Below are 16264 nucleotides of genomic sequence, written 5' to 3'. Positions count from 1 at the left end.
TTGCTGTTGTTGATGGACACCACAGGTGTATTGCAGGTTAGCACACCAGGTAATCATGATAATTGATATGGTAATTCATTAGCCAGGAAACAAACATGAACCTGGGGCCACCCGTCGGTAGTTTATTAAATTGTGGTGTATTTGATTTTAGCAATATGGAAGTTTTGATGGATTTAATTTTTTTTGCCCTTATTAAATTATTTGTCATTTTTTATAACAAAGTCTTCTATGAATTATTTATTTAGTACCGCAATAGTCCCCTTAACAAACCTTTTTTGGGTGTGGATATCAAGGGAGCAGCCTCAGCAACTGCCCCGATATCCTTAGAATTCCCAATTCTTGACAATTATCAATTGGGATGAGGGTACTGTTATATGTATTACGTATATTTTGTATTTAAGGCTATACTCAGTCTATGGCTATATCAATGGCTGAGGGATATATATGTAGGATGACTGAGGGAGGTCTTACCTGCAATTCCATTCTGCAGTGTGTGTGATAATGATGGTGGCCTATTGGTCGGCACTCTGAGATTTGTATCATTGTACACCGATGGGGGATAATTGTGTTCCACATGGATGGAATGAAACCAATCTGTTACTCCTTATATTACAGATGAGTCTCTCATAATTCCCCCACATTGGGATGCCATGGACAACACTCAGCTGAAGGTGGTAACGCTGGACAGCGGCACCCCGGAATACTCAGAGGTTGTGGGTCTCTTTGCACAGACGTGTCAAATGAGGATAATTAAGGTAATAATAAAGGTGAAACTTCCTTCTGTGGAGAAAGACACTATCCATCCACATCACATGCGCAGATTTCAAGGATTTTAGCAAACTTGAATGCTTCTGTCACATAGACATTGAGACATTGGTAACTCCAATGTACTTACTGAAAAGTGAAGCCTAAGCTGAAAAAAAAAAAGACACCAGTTCATTTTTGTACATAAGTTGGGGGGGGGGGGGGGGCTGGGGGGCTGGGTGAGGACAGTATACACTTTCTATGGTTGCAAAGGATTATTTCCAGGCCGGTCATATAAAGTCAGAGCTGCTATAGATTGAAATAATAAAGTATATACATACTAATACATATGATAACATTTACTGGCCTTGTGTAACAATTATATAATATTTTAATATCAGTAATGTTTTACTTTAAACCAGAACTCCAGCCCAAATAAAAAATAAATAGCAGAAAATGTATCATTCCAGGACCCCAAATGTTTTTTTATAAACTAGACTTAAGTTAGGCAGTCATGGTTCTGGCCCACCCCTCCCACTTCCCAAACCTTGCCATTGGTTACAGGTCCGATGGGCCCAGAACATGGCAGTAGTAGAAGTAAAAAGTGTGTTCAAAGCTGAATTTGGTGAGCACTACAGAGTAATGAGCAATCTCTACTGGGTATCTTTTAAATGGACCTTCTATGAAAATGAAATGGTCTACAGATTCAGGGCAATGGTACACCCACCTGGCGGAACCCTGTCACTAAAGACTCCTTAGCCCTTGTACACACGGTCGGAGAATCCGTCGGAATGTGTCCTATCGGACTGTGTTGTCGGATAATCCGACTGTGTGTGGTATGCATCGGACTGTTTGCGTCGGAACCAATTTTCCAACTTGTTGGAAATATTTCCCGACCAACTAGTTCGATCGGACATACTCCGATCATGTGTAGAGAATTTTGATCGGACCAAGTGCCACGCATGCTCAGATCAAATTCCTACATCAAAGCTATTGGCTACTAGCCTGAATGTAGTCCCATCGTAATGAAATAACGTCATCACGTTCTGAAAGATCGGATTTTTCGACAACTTAGTCCGACCGTGTGTATGCAACAGTTTCGGACAAGATCCGACGGACAAAATCCGACGGATTTAGTTGTCAAAATCTCAGACCGTGTGTACAGGGGCTTAAGGAGGATATCCACTGGGAGGATGAAGACTTCTGAATAGGGCTTGTCCTAACCTATCTACTGGTTGGGAACTACAGTATGCCAGCACCTTTTCCCTTTCTGTGATATTGGGGGTGCTATCACTCCAGTCTCCTAGAAGTTAGACTGTGGAGCTTGGCACATGGAGTTGCAAGCCAGCAGTGGGAGAGAATCATCACCAATTTATCTAGATATGTAGATGGCTGTGGACATGGTATAATTGGACAGAGGGGTGGCTGTGGACGTGGTATACTTGGACAGAGGGGTGGCTGTGGACGTGGTATACTTGGAGAGAAGGGTGGCTGTGGACGTGATATTGCAAAAGCATTTGACACAGTTCTCCACACACGGCTCATGTGTAAGGTAAAGTCTACAAGCTTGGAAAGATCAGTTTGTAAATGGATGGAAAACTGGCTAAAAGGCCGAATGCAGAGAGTCGTGGTTAATTATTCTTACTCTGAATGGTCTAAGGTTATCAGTGGTGTACCCCAAGGTTCCGTTTTATTAGTGGTGTACCCCATGATTCAGTGTCGGGACCCTTGACACTAAGCTATGCAGTGGAATAACGTCCTTACAAGATGTCTCCAGCTTATAAGCCAAATCTCAATGCACTGTCTAATTGGGCAACTATGTGGAAAATAAGGTTTAATGTTGATAACGGTAAAGTTCTGCACTTGGGGGCTAAGAATATGCATCATACATACTAGGGGGAAAACAACTGATGAAGTTAATGGTGGAGAAGGATCTGGGGGTTTTGGTAGATCATAAGCTCAATAATAGCATGCAATGCCAAGCTGCCGTTTCCAAAGTACTTTCTTGTATTAGGAGAGGTATGGACTCCAGAGAGAGAGATATCATCTGTACAAATCATTAGTAAGACCTCATCTGGAATATGCAGTTCAGTTTTGGGCTCCGGTTCTCAAAAAGGATATCGGGGAACTGGAGAAAGTGCAGAAAAGGGCAACCAAACTGTTATGATCGACATGTATAAATACATAAGTGGCCCATATTGTGAACTTAATGGCACTCTTTATGTCTAGAGGAAAAGAGATTTCATCTCCAAATACGGAAAGTCTCTTCATAGTAAGAGCTGTGAATATATGAAATAGACTCCCTGCAGAGGTGGTTCTGGCTAGACATGTGCACTAGCGAAAAATGTGTTTGTTTTCGTTTCATTCGTTCGAAAATACGAAAATTCATAAATTCAAAGTTTCGGAATTCGTAAATTAGAAATTCGTAAATTCAGGATTTGGAAATGCATAAATTTGTGAATTTGAAATTCGGAAATTAGAAAATTCAGAATTAGAAAATTCGGAAATGTGAAAATTCGTTAATCTGAAAATAAAATCCAAAAATGAGAGAGAACAAACATTCCAAAAATTCGAAATAACCAACTAAGAAACTTATATTAACTATTAAATTATAGGTATTGGAAGTTCCTTTCAAATGTGGCTGTTAGTGAAGTTACGAATTATCCAAAATAAAGAATGCCGCATCTAAACAAATGGAACGAAACTAAATAATAAATAATAATCATACATTGTTCTATTCGTTTTTAGATATGGCATTCATTATTACGGATAATTTGTAACTTCGGATACATTTTTATTCGTTACGTTCACCAACAGCCAAATTTGAAAGGAAATTCCAATACCTATAATTTAATAGTTAGTAATAGGTTATTATTAGTTAGTTATTATTTCAGATTTTAGAGTTTTCAGGTTTTTGAATTTACAGATTTTGTTCCTTTTTTCTGATTTTTATTCTCTTGAATTGATGCGGATTTTCATTCTTATTTTTGGATTTCCGAATCTCCGAATTTTCGAATTTCCAAATTTTCAAATTCCGAATTTCCAAAATTTAGAATTTTCGGATTTCTGAATTTCTGAATTTCCGAAGTTTAGTATTTTCGAATTTCCAAATTTTTCAAATTTCCAAATTTTTCGCATTTCTGAATTTTTTAATTTCTGAATATTCAGAAAAAATTGGGAAATTCGAAAATTCGGATATTTCAAAATTAAAAAATATGTCTAAATTAGTTAAAGAACGCATTTTACATAATGTAACTGGATACTGACATTTATAGGTAAAGCTGATCCAGGGAAAATCGGATTGCCTCCCGGGGGAGCAGCAAGGAATTTTGTCCCCTATTGTAGCTTGCTGGGGTTTTTCGCCTTCCTCTGGATTAACTGTGGGTATAGGATTGTGTATATGGAATTGTAATAATTTTTTTTATTTTTTTTTATTTATTTGGTTGAATTAGATGGACTTGTGTCTTTTTTCAACCTGCCAAACTATGTACCTATTTAGCGTATCTAGTTTTGCTAATGCATTTGATGCAGTTTCCCATAAATGCCTAATTTACAAATTAAGCACTTTTGGTATTAATGTTATTATATGTACCCGGATAGAAAACTGGTTGCAGGAGCACATCCAGAGGGTAGTAATTAGAGCCATATTTTCTGAATGGTCCGGAGTTGTGAGTGGAGTGTCCAGAGCTCTGGGGTGAGAACCTCTGGGGAAATTGAGGATGGAAAAGGCAAGCAAAAGCATGCAAGCTGCAGCAAACATGGCCAGCAGACTATTAGAATTCATTAAAAAGGGTATTTACTCAAGAGATAAATGTCAGGGCCTGGATCACCTGTTGGAGGCACTGTGTTTCCCTGGGCAAAGGGTTGTAATTCCAATGTCCACTAGCAGGTGTCTTCCAGCAGCCAGTGGAGCCAGCTAGCTGTTTTCCTGATCCTGCTCCTGTCCTGTACCATGTACACAGTACCCTGCTGCCTTGTACTTGTTCCCTTGTACCTGTTCCCCCTGGTTCCTTATCCCAGTTTTGGTTACCCCTTTCCATCTGCTTTATGCACCTCCAATTTTCTCCTGCCTTTCTGTGTTCCCTTTTGTATATATTGTATACAGTATATACTGTATAGTTATTCGTTAAGCTTTCTGTTTGTTAGTTATTAGTCAGGTATTCTGTCACTGGGTTTTGGGTTCACTTATACTTTTATGTTTGCTGTGTGCCAGTGTTTGGAAGGATTTAGTTTCATTGTAAATAAATCTCCCTTTAAGCATACACAGTCTGGTCTCAGTTTCCTGAGTGTAGCAATACAAATTAGACTTAGCACTAGAGCGAGAGGTACTTAGTAGGGGAGGGCCTAAATACCTCTCCAGCAGACCCCAGTAGCAACTTTTTATCTGATGCTAGCTGCTGGAAAGGTATTTAGGTCCTCCCCTACTAAGTACCTCTCGCTCCAGTGCTATGTCAGGAATTAACGACAAGGATGGTCTAATTTGTATAGCTACACTCAGGAAACTGAGACCAGACTGTGTATGCTTAAAGGGAGACACCAGCTGGTGGACAATGGAATTACAACCCTCCCCCCAAGGAACCACAGTACCAACAGCAAGTGATCCAGGTCCTGACAATAAGACTATAATTCTACCACATTACAAAACTCTAGCTTGTATACATCTTAAGTATTCCACCCAGTTTTGAACGCTAATTTACTTGTTCAAGGATGTTCTTGAACTGGAGAGAATACAGAGAAGGGCAACAAAACTAATAAGGGAGGGTAGAGGATCTTAGTTATGAGAGCTGGAGAACCTTCATTTTGAAAAATGACTGTAAAAATCAAACATATTCTCCCTGGGGTTGAGACGCTTAGCCCCCATTCACACCGATGCGACTTGTGATACGATTTGACAGTTCCAGATAACATCACAAGTCGCATCCTATTGTCGGCAATGGAACAGCTCATATCGGTGCGACTTCGACTTTGCGGTGCCGCACCAATTTGCAGAAAAGGTTCCTGCTTTATTTTTGCGATTTCAGGTGCAACTTGCATAGACATCTGTGCATGAAGTGGCACAGATGTCAGCCAAGTAGCTCCTGAAATCGTGCTGACCTGCTACTTTGAAATTGTGCAACTTCAAGTGAATGAATGTGAAAGAGGACTTAAGAGGGGATGTGATCACAGTATACAAATCTTAGGTCTCTCAAGAAGACACCCCATGAAGATGGACAAGAATTTGTTCAGTCTTAAGTTGACCATAGATGGTTTGAATGTTGGCCGGTTCAGCAGGAACCGTCCAAGTTTCAAACCATGTATGTCCCCAAGGGTGATTGTACCCAAGTCGTTCCATCGATCAACTCGGGTACTGGTTGTGTGTCGGATTTTTAGGATTATTGCCAGGGGCTATAGGCGCTCCCCGCGCCCCCTCACCGGGAGACATTCCCCCATCAACACTGACTGTGTTGCAGGAAGGAAAGTTGTATCATTTATGGCCGGTTTTAGACTGTGTAGTGTCAGAGGGGTAAGGATGTGGCACTCCCTTCCACAATTGGGGGTGTCAGTGGGAAGTGTAGATAAATTCAAAAAGCTTTTAGTGAACACAATGTACAATATGGAAAATGGTAGTGACAAAACACGCACATAGAACTGGATGGACCAGTGATATTATTCAACCTAACCTTTGCCAGCTGAACATTGAACGCTGTAGATTAGTGCACACATATCCATATTCTGTCCAGCAGTTGTTTCAGCAATTTTATTTGTCCTTCCTCCCAGATTCAGAGGATACAGAACAAGCATTTATATCAAAACTACCAGATTAAGAAGATCAGCATTGATACCAAGAACGGCACCAAGACCAATGAGAAGAGGCTCTTCCATGGCACCGAGAGTGGGACAATAGAGAATATAAATTCAAATGGGTTCAACAGAGCCTACGCTGGGAGCAATGGTGAGAAGAGACCCCCTCCCCCCCCCCCCCACCACCACCACCTTGTTATCCTTCCCTATTCTTCTCCGGTCTGACGCAAGAACAGCTAAAGTCCGCTCAAATTCAATATTCACCAAAAGAAGCAAAGTGTGTCCAATGGAGCACACTGTAAAACAATCCATGATAAATGTATAATGTCTCTGCACAGATGGAGCAGCACTGTGACTTATTGATCAGTGCGGTGGTGTCCTGGCCTGGGTTCAGTTAAAAATTCTATATTGGCACTATATGTCCATTAACGTAAATGGTAAATATTTGGCATTTTGCAGAGTAGAGTAGGGACTGGCCAGAGAGGGATCTCTTTGATGTAGGTAGCTGGCTTCAGGGCCGGTGCAAGGATTTTTCTCTACTTAGATGAAGGTGCATTTTGGTGCCCTCCCTCGCCACCGTACTGTATGTTATATACACTGGTCTGTATATGATGTACAGCATGGTGTCAGGGTACATACTGGTCTGTATATGATTTACAATATGATGTCAGGGTATAAGACCAGTCTGTACCCTGCTGGCACTATATAAAGATCAGTCTGTCCCCCTGTTATATACACTGGTCTGTATATTATCTATGGTACGGTATCAGCAGGGTACATACTGCTCTGTATATAATGTACAGCTGAGTGTCGTGGTATAAGAACAGTCTGTACCTTGCTGACACCATACCGTACATTATATACAGACCAGCCTAAACACTGACCCTCTACTGTACGTTATCTATATGTTACTGTACTGAGCGGTATGTCGGGGCAGTCAGGAAGTGGTACGTCAGAGGTAAGTCTGCCATAACGTGGTAAAAAATACAAATATACTGGACTTTACTAACTTTTTAAAGATGAACTAAAAAATTCTCTATATCTTTATTGAGCTTACTTACCATTAGTGAAGGTTATCCCCAAAGCAGTTGGATCCTGGAGAATCTTCTGTGCAGGGATGCCCCATCTTCTTCTATTCCCTGAAATGCCACTGCAGGGCTTAATAGCCTTTAGGTCTTCTGTAAAGAGTGCCCCCCAGCACACCTCTTCCACTGATGCCCCCCGCCCCCCCCATCAGACCTCTGCGCTTCATTAGAAGGGCACCCTGAACTCCAAAGGAAGGGCTGTCTCCTTGGAGGACAGAGGTAAAAGCCTCTGGCTGGTGAACCATCCCATGGTCCCAGTGTCAATTATCAGTCACACTGGGCGAGGAGACTGTATACATGGATAGTGCAAGTAGTCATTTACCTATGAAAGAGCAGAGCAGACATGATGAGAAAGTGATAGGGGTAGAAGCGGTGTTGAAACTGCTATAACACCCATTCAAGAAACACTCAGGCAAGTAACATGCGGTCTGCGACTTACCCATGCAATGAATGTGCTAAAAGTTTGTTTTGTTGGCCAAATGGCCAAACATTGGTTTATGGGATTTGGTACAATAATAGTGTAGCAAGGTCTTTTACCTCTTTTGGTCTAATGAGAACCTCCAAGGCGAAAGACAGCCGACATCCTTCAATATGTGGTGGGTTGTGAGGCATGGTGGGTGCAAAGATGGTGAAAGTCATTCGGTGCCAGACACTTCTTGGATGTAAAAGAGGCTTTATTTCTTTTGACAGTCCTTTTTATATATTTTGGGGGAAAGAGGGTTAGGGCCAGGGCACCCTTACATAGTTGCAAACTCAATCGGTAGACTCCGAGACTTCAATAGAAACACAGCCGTGCAGGGAAAGGCCCCAGCAAGGCACCACTTCTACATGTGCAGGGATGCTGTCTACTATGGTAACAGTCCTCTAATGCCGCGTACACACACGACAGGACTTAAGTCCGGCAGACTTTCGACGGAGTTCTGACGGAGTTCTGACAGAGTTCTGATGGACTTTCCGAATGAACGGACTTGGCCACACACAATCACACCAAAGTCCGACGGATTCAAACGTGATGACGTATGACTGGACTAGAATAAGGAAGTTCATAGCCAGTAGCCAATAGCTGCCCTAGCGTCGGTTTTAGTCCGTCAGACTAGCACACACACGAGCGGATTTCTGGGTCCGGCAGAGTTCTGGCGGAAAAATTTGAAGCATGTTCCATTTCTAAAGTCTGTCAGACTTTTGTGAATGAAAAGTCCGTTGCAGCCCACACACGATCGAATAGTCTGCCGGAATCATTCCGTCAGACTTTGGATGTTGAAAAGTCTGGTCGTGTGTACGGGGCTTTACAGTTCCTAACTCAAATGTATGAGTTCTTTTAGCTCCACTACTCCTTGTATTTCTTCAATACTGAGCTCCTGGTCTCTCGCTAGACCCTCTTATTCACTAACTATGAATCCCTTGAGCTCCGCCAAGGTTTGCAGTGGTATCCCCTCAAGCGTCACCCACGCTTCTCTGCTGGGTCCCTAGCTTGGCACTCCAGATACTCCTCAAGCTTCACCCCTCCTTCGCCCCTGGCTTGACACACAAGGCTGCTCTGCAAGCATCTTCTCTGCTGGTTGGGTCCCTGACTTGATCACCGCCTGAAGTTTCCCGATTCTCCGCCGTGTCCTTCGGTGAGAATGTGGTTCCGGTACTTGCTTCAGTTACTCACTGTGGTCTCTGGTAAAGGCGATTGGTCCCTTTGTGGTGACAACTTTCCTTCTACCTATGACCACTGACAGGTTAAACGGCCTGCAGAACCTTCACTTCTGGTTAGACTGCAAGCTGCAATCCCAACCCTGCGCTGCCCTCTCATTTCTGGATAGGCCCTCACACAGCCTGGCAGCCAGATGCCCCCGGGATAGGCCCAATCTCCGGCCTAGCAGCCCAAGGCGTACGACACACGTCCACCCAGAAAGCGGTCCAGGTGACACAGAACACAGATCACCTGACCTCACATATATGTATATATACTCTCCCAGCAGACCAAGAGATTCAAGAAAACTCCTGCCCATTGACTAGGACACCCACATACCTATAACCTGACTTTGGGTTGCCCTTCTCGTATTTAGTATCACCAAGTACCCGACCACCTAGTGGTAGAAGAGGAAAATGCAACAAGGCCACGCTTAGGGAGAAATTCATAGATCCCTATCAATTGACTAAGATAACTACTCTTGGCAAGTAAATTTGTGAGGAGTTCCCGGACTAAAATCCAGGGTGCTACAATAGGAATATAAAATCTTAGACATGACATAGGTTTTCTCATGTGTAGATATATATTCTGTGTTTTATTGCTGATCTGTAAAGAATATTTTTCTTTCTCTTTCTATGAGTACAGCTGCGTTGTTGGGAAAAGGGACGTATTTCGCTGCTGAAGCCATTTACTCTGCGGAAGACACATACTCCAAACCGGATACAAATGGATACAAATACATGTACCTGGCCCGTGTCCTCACTGGTGTATACTGTGTTGGGAATGCCGCGATGATCGTCCCTCCAGCCAAGAGCCCATCAAGCCCCACCGACCTGTATGACAGCGTCACAGATAACGCATCAGCACCCTCAGTGTTCGTGATATTCAATGATGTCCAGGCCTATCCGGAATACCTCATCACCTTCTCCAAGTTCATCAAGTAGCTTCAGAGAGCACAATGTAGAGTGTATGGGGAAGTGTTAAGACTCCCGGAGGACTTCCTGCACAGCTTAAAACATCACCTGATGGTCCGTTCCTCTTGGCACACACCTTTTTTTGTGGCTTACACCAAATTCCCACTAAGTAACTTTTGGCTTCTTTAAAAGGAACTCATATCATCAAGCAATATCCCGCTCTGGTTTAAAGTGAGCCTGTAGCCAGACCATACATCGGCAGCAGCAATACAAAGTAGAGTAATGCAGGCTGGAACCCCGGCCAGATTTGTAGTTCTTTCTGTGTTCCTGTTGCAGATTTTTTTCCTCACTTCCTGTCTGGTGAAACTGTTCAGGACAGGAATTATAGGCAAATCTAATATAATGGAGCCCCAGATAGCAGTAGAAACTGGGTTCATCCAAAACCAGGAAAAAAGGTTCAACACACACTTTAAAGCGGAACTACAATCTATCAGAGGACCACAAACTAAAAACACTATATAATAATTTTTTTAACCATTTATTGCCCGTATGTCGTCATATGACGTCATGGGCTTTGAGTGGAGATATCTGGAAGATGCCTACAGCTACAGATATTCAGATATCTTTTTTTTTTTTTCAGCCCGTGATTCCCTGCAATGTGAAAGCTATCCTACCGGCTTATTAGCCACTGGATTTCTTTTACGGGCAGTGGGTGAGGGGACATGCCCCCCCCCCCCTCCTGCCATCCATTGGCGCCTATCCAGGCTCTCCTGTGCAATCGGGAAGCCGGAGATTTGACTCGACATTGGTGCCGGATTACCACAGAGCTGGCTGAGGACTGGCTGGTTCCCGGCCATCTCTATGACTCTGGGAGTTGTAAACACTGCCATTATTTCCCTTAGAAAACAGAGATCTATGTTTTTTTTCATCTCATGCTTTCCAGGGTAGAGGAGATATCTGGGGTCTTTTAGACTCTAGATCTCTCCATAAAGAGGACCTGTCATGCCTTTCTATCACAAGGGATGTTTACATTTCTTGTGATGGATAGGAATAAAAGTGTTTAAAAAAAAGAATTAAAGGGACAGTGTGAAAAAAATAAAAAAATATAATAATAATATATCTTTCAGAATTACACGAGGCCTCACGTTGCAATCTCTATTCTCTCTAAATTATCCCCTACTTTTTTCTAGGATTCAGAATATGCTCAGGCTCTTGAGTGTCTACCCCATCTTGTTTTAGGGCTTAGAGTTAATTCTATCAAAATGAATGCTTTTCCGAAACTTCTGTGTTGTTTAGCGCCCTCCCTATTCAGCTAACAAAATCATAGTTGGATTCTTTTCAGACGGAGGTTAATAAATTTATATGGGCTAATTCTCTGGCCCCTTTTTTCTAGACAGACCTTATATTGTTCTCAACAAAGATGAGGTTTGGGCCTCCCTTATATTTACAGAGAAACCATAATGTAGCGCTAAAAAAAATAAAAAATTAGCCAGCAGCTATAAATACTACAGCTGCTGACTTTTAATAAATGGACACTCACCTGTCCCGGGTTCCAGCGATGTCCCGGGTTCGGCTCTCGGCTGCTGCCGCCACCATTCTAGGTGAGGGAATCAGGAAGTGAAGCGAATCGGCTTCACTTCCCGGTTCCCTACTGCGCATGCGCGAGTCGCGCCGCGCAATAGGAAATCTCTGCGCTGTCACTGGGACCCGTGTGTGTCCCAGCAGACAGCGCGGCAGGGCAGGAAATGGCGTAGACTCCCACGGGAGTCTATGCCCGGAAGTGGGTGTAAATACCTGTCTATGACAGGTATCTCCACCCCCCTCCCCCCTGAAAGGTGTCAATTGTGACACCGGAGGGGGGGAGGGTTCCGATCAGCGGAGGTTCCACTTTAGGGTGGAATCCCGCTTTAAAGTGACTAACACCCAAAAAAAGGACACTATAAAGTCCAAATAATAAAATTGAATAAGTCCTTGAAATCCACATGGGATTCAGATGTGATATTTCACACGGTATGAAGGCCCAGGGGTAATCTCAAAGACATTCACAGCAGTGACATCCAGTTGAATCGAAAGAAGCTGAAGGGTGGGTACTCTTACCAGAGGCACAGGACCTGTGTGGGTACACTAGGTCAAACGAGCATATATAGATGGATCATCCACTCCACATGGGCTCTACATCGAATCCCAACCGGTCCATCAGCCAATGGAGAGGCTGTGGGTCTTCAAAGCAATGAAGAGGTGTTCAGCACCGTCACGGAGGTTCTAATCTTCTTCACCACAAATTCCAAAAAAAATTTATTTTTCCAGTGGGGAGAGCCAAGCTCGAAGAAAATCATATGTAAAACAAAAAAGAATAACGGCTTCCCATAGTGTAGTTTGAAAAAATACAAATTGCTGTTTATTGACATAAAACCAACATCTACAATAAAGCGAATGTTAAAAAAGTGATCACATAATAATAAAAACCAATACAGGGATACGAGGTTATCGTGTTCCCTGTATTGCTTTTTATTATTATGTGATCACTTTTTTAACATTCGCTTCATTGTAGATGCTGGTTTTATGTCAATAAACAGCAATTTTTATTTTTTCAAACTACACTAAAGGAAGCCGTTATTCTTTTTTGTTTTACATATGATTTTCTTCAAGCTTGGATCTCCCCACCGGAAAAATATATTTTTTCTGGAATTTGTGGTGAAGAAGATTAGAACCTCCCTGACGGTGCTGAACACCTCTTCATTGCTTTGAAGACCCACAGCCCCTCCATTGGCTGATGGACCGGTTGGGATTCGATGTAGAGCCCATGTGGAGTGGATGATCCATCTATATATGCTCGTTTGACCTAGTGTACCCACACAGGTCCTGTGCCTCTGATAAGAGTACCCACCCTTCAGCTTCTTTCGATTCAACTGGATGTCACTGCTGTGAATGTCTTTGAGACTACCCCTGGGCCTTCATACCGTGTGAAATATCACATCCGAATCCCATGTGGATTTCAAGGACTTATTCAATTTTATTATTTGGACTTTATAGTGTCCTTTTTTTTTGGATGTTAGTCACTTTAATATTATTTTTTTTTTTTGGCGCTACATTATGGTTTCTCTGTATGTATATGAATTTTGTCACATTCGTGTGTAGCTGCTTGATTCACTTTTTTAGGTTAGCGCAATAATTTTCTTTGTATTTACTCCCTTATAATTGGCTCTATTCCGACGCAAGTTGTGCGTCGGAATTTTCTACACACGATCGTAATTGATACAATTGGATTTTGTTGTCGGAAAAGTTTAGATCCATATCTCAAACTTTATGTGTATCGAAATTCCGATGGAAAAAGTCAGATGGAGCCTACACACGGTCGGAATTTCTGACAACACGCTCCGATCTCACATTTTCCATCAGGAAAGCCCGACCATGTGCACAGGGCATTACTGTTAGGGAAACAGCTATGGGGTTGTTAACCAAATGGTATTTAACCCTGGTCAAGCTACACAATATGCACCCTACTGTTCCTCCCACATGTTTCTCCCTGGGGCGCTCTCACATAATGTTTGGTCTTGTGGCAAGGTGCAGTATGTTTGGCAGAAAATGCAGTCCTTTTCAGCCATCCTGGTGGGTAGCCCTGTCTCACTAACCATGGCACGGTACCTATTGCCCCCCCCCCCCCCCACCCACACTTCTTGGGGTATCCCACGTCCAAGAAAAACTGATCCATAAGTTGTGTGCCACAGTTCAATGAGTGATTGCACTGCTTCGGAAGTCCCCAGAGATACCCTTCCCACAAATTAAATCTAGAGTTGAGGCAATTATGCTCATGAAGAAATTATTTCACATCGTACATAATTCGAAGACTAATTTTGATGATAAACTGGGCCCTTGGAAACACCATAAACACCTTCATCCTTTAACCGTTTTTCCCTTCTCAGTCTCCTTGGGCAGGGAACGCCTTTGGTTACATGTCTTTTTGTTTTGCATAACCTCCTGGTTTCTAAACAATTCATTAATTCTGTATGTAGAACTATGTTGACATTTTGTTACTTTGATTGTATTACTGTCATAGATCACACCTGATTTGTACCATGTTTTGGTTTGCTTTTGCATACTGCATGCTTCAACGCAAGTGTCAAGTTCCCTTACTTGTTCCACTTTTATATATTTTGTTATGGTTATGCTGATATCTCTGTTTTTTTCTCATAATCTTTAATTAAAAAAAAGTAAGCAAAAAAAGTCAGTTTAAGTAATAATAAATGTGTTTATTATGGCTGGATGTGCTTACAGCAAGTCCTGCACAGATTTAAATATATGAATAACCGATGTACAAAAATGCCCCCGTTATACCCTGGTCCAGCAATAACATATTTATTTAACTCCTAACTTGTAATTGTAGTAACTTTTCGTCACGTTAGATGACGAAACGCGTAAGTCTGGAACGCAACGTTACGCTACGCCACGTCCTGTTTGAAGGCATGCTGACTCTGCTGGGGTCTCGCGGGCTTCTATCGCCTCCATCTGTCATTTGCAGGGGGTTCGCAAAGGAGGATTCATTGTTTTACTTAAAATAGCCTACGGTATAACACTACAGTGCCTTGCGAAAGTATTCGGCCCCCTTGAACTTTTCAACCTTTTGCCACATTTCAGGCTTCAAACATAAAGATATAAAATTTTTATTTTTTGTGAAGAATCACCAACAAGTGGGACACAATTGTGAAGTGGAATGAAATCTATTGGATATTTTAAACTTTTTTAGCAAATAAAAAACTGAAAAGTGGTGCGTGCAAAATTATTCGGCCCCTTTACTTTCAGTGCAGCAAACTCACTCCAGAAGTTCAGCGAGGATCTCTGAATGATCCAATGTTGTCCTAAATGACTGATGGTGATAAATAGAATCCACCTGTGTGTAATCAAGTCTCTGTATAAATGCACCTGCTCTGTGATAGTCTCAGGGTTCTGTTGAAAGTGCAGAGAGCATCATGAAGACCAAGGAACACACCAGGCAGGTCCGTAATACTGTTGTGGAGAAGTTTAAAGCCGGATTTGGATACAAAAAGATTTCCCAAGCTTTAAACATCCCAAGGAGCACTGTGCAAGTGATCATTTTGAAATGGAAGGAGTATCAGACCACTGCAAATCTACCAAGACCTGGCCGTCCCTCTAAACTTTCAGCTCAGACAAGGAGAAGACTGATCAGAGATGCAGCCAAGAGGCCCATGATCACTCTGGATGAACTGCAGAGAACTACAGCTGAGGTGGGAGAGTCTGTCCATAGGACAACAATCAGTCGTACACTGCACAAATCTGGCCTTTATGGAAGAGTGGCAAGAAGAAAGCCATTTCTCAAAGATATCCATAAAAAGTCTTGTCTAAAGTTTGCCACAAGCCACCTGGGAGACACACCAAACATGTGGAAGAAGGTGCTCTGGTCACATGAAACCAAAATCCAACTTTTTGCCCACAATGCAAAACGATATGTTTGGCGTAAAAGCAACACAGCTCATCACCCTCAACACACCATCCCCACTGTCACACATGGTGGTGGCAGCATCATGGTTTGGGCCTGCTTTTCTTCAGCAGGGACAGGGAAGATGGTTAAAATTGAGGGGAAGGTGGATGCAGCCAAATACAGGACCATTCTGGATGAAAACCTGTTGGAGTCTGCAAAAGACCTGAAACTGGGACGGAGATTTATCTTCCAACAAGACAATGATCCCAAACATACAGCAAAATCTACAAAGGAATGGTTCACAAATAAACGTATCCAGGTGTTAGAATGGCCAAGTCAAAGTCCAGACCTGAATCCAATCGAGAATCTGTGGAAAGAGCTGAAAACTGCTGTTCACAAACGCTATCCGAATTTCGGCTGTTCGTGGTCCGCCCGTTCGGCGGACTATTGGCGCCATTCGCCCGGCGGACTTTCGTGTTTACTGTGTAAAATAACTTTGACCTATGATGACACATCCATCATGGGGTACAGGACAGCCAATTGAGACATTACAGCACATGGACACTTGGACATTCCCCCTAACCTATAAATACACCCGATCCGGCGGCCATTTTACATTCTTTCT

At 42.6% G+C, this 16264-nt stretch overlaps 1 pseudogene across 1 annotated transcript in view; it reads left to right on the top strand.

Moving 5' to 3' along the window:
- LOC143925131 (protein mono-ADP-ribosyltransferase PARP14-like) overlaps positions 1-10663 on the top strand; it is an 81988-nt pseudogene extending 71325 nt beyond the window's left edge. Inside the window, exons 11-13 of the transcript XR_013261939.1 lie at positions 616-755; positions 6502-6676; positions 9934-10663. The product of XR_013261939.1 is annotated as a protein mono-ADP-ribosyltransferase PARP14-like (transcript). The remainder of the gene's footprint in view (positions 1-615; positions 756-6501; positions 6677-9933) is intronic.
- The last annotated feature ends 5601 nt before the right edge of the window (positions 10664-16264 follow it).

Source organism: Lithobates pipiens, unplaced genomic scaffold (genome assembly GCF_037356315.1).
Source record: "Lithobates pipiens isolate NorthernLeopardFrog02 unplaced genomic scaffold, aLitPip1_a1.2 Scaffold_22, whole genome shotgun sequence".
Taxonomy (NCBI): domain Eukaryota; kingdom Metazoa; phylum Chordata; class Amphibia; order Anura; family Ranidae; genus Lithobates; species Lithobates pipiens.
The sequence above is the reverse complement of the archived record's forward strand: the minus strand, read 5'-3'. Positions and strand labels throughout refer to the sequence as shown.